Source organism: Arachis duranensis, chromosome 3 (genome assembly GCF_000817695.3).
Source record: "Arachis duranensis cultivar V14167 chromosome 3, aradu.V14167.gnm2.J7QH, whole genome shotgun sequence".
In the NCBI taxonomy this organism is placed as follows: Eukaryota; Viridiplantae; Streptophyta; class Magnoliopsida; order Fabales; family Fabaceae; genus Arachis; species Arachis duranensis.
Genome location: NC_029774.3, coordinates 116,358,467 through 116,359,728, shown reverse-complemented (window position 1 = coordinate 116,359,728; position 1,262 = coordinate 116,358,467).

The following is a 1,262-nucleotide window of genomic DNA, read 5'->3' as shown; positions in this document are numbered from 1 at the left end:
AAAAGGGGTGTCCCCCCTCTCACTGAGATCTCTGAAACCTTTCCGGATGAGCAACTCTTTGCCATCCAGGAAGTGCCATGGTTTGCAGATATTGCAAACTACAAGGCAGTGAGATTCATACCCAAAGAGTACAGTAGGCTGCAATCAAAGAAATTGATCACAGATGCAAAGTACTATCTCTGGGATGAACCATATCTCTTCAAGATATGTGCAGACGGAGTAATCCGTAGATGTGTGCCTAAGGAAGAAGTACAGAAAATTCTATGGCACTGCTATGGATCACAGTATGGAGGACATTTTGGAAGTGAGCGAACAGCCACAAGAGTCCTCCAATGTGGCTTCTACTGGCCTACTCTCTATAAAGATTCCCGAGCGTTTGTACTTAATTGTGACAGTTGCCAAAGATATGGCAATCTGCCTCACAGTTATGCCATGCCTCAACAAGGGATCTTGGAGATTGAGTTGTTTGATGTATGGGGTATTGACTTTATGGGACCCTTCCCACCATCATACTCAAACACTTACATCCTGGTGGCGGTGGATTATGTATCCAAATGGGTAGAGGCTATTGCAACACCCACTAATGACACTAAAACAGTGTTAAAATTCCTCCAGAAACACATCTTCAGCAGATTTGGTATCCCTAGAGTATTAATCAGTGATGGGGGCACTCATTTCTGCAATAAACAGCTTTACTCTGCTTTGGTTCGTTATGGAATAAGCCACAAGATAGCCATTCCATACCATCCACAGACTAATGGGCAAGCTGAAGTCTCAAATAGAGAACTTAAAAGAATCTTGGAACGGACTGTAATTAACCGTAGAAGGGATTGGGCAAGAAGCTTAGATGATGCTCTGTGGGCATATAGAATAGCATTCAAGACCCCTATAGGGACCTCTCCATACCAGCTTGTGTATGGAAAGGCATGTCACTTGCCAGTGGAACTGGAGCACAAGGCCTACTGGGCAACCAGATTCCTAAACCTTGATGCCAAGTTAGCTGGAGAAAAAAGATTGCTCCAGTTAAATGAGCTAGAGGAATTTAGACTCAATGCTTTCGAGAATGCAAAAATATACAAAGAGAAAGCGAAAAGATGGCATGATAAGAAATTGTCATCCAGAGTCTTTGAGCCGGGGCAGAAAGTTCTGCTATTTAATTCTAGGCTCAAATTATTCCCCGGGAAATTAAAATCCCGGTGGAGAGGTCCATATGTAATTACAAGTGTATCACCATATGGATACGTAGAGCTTCAGGATAATGA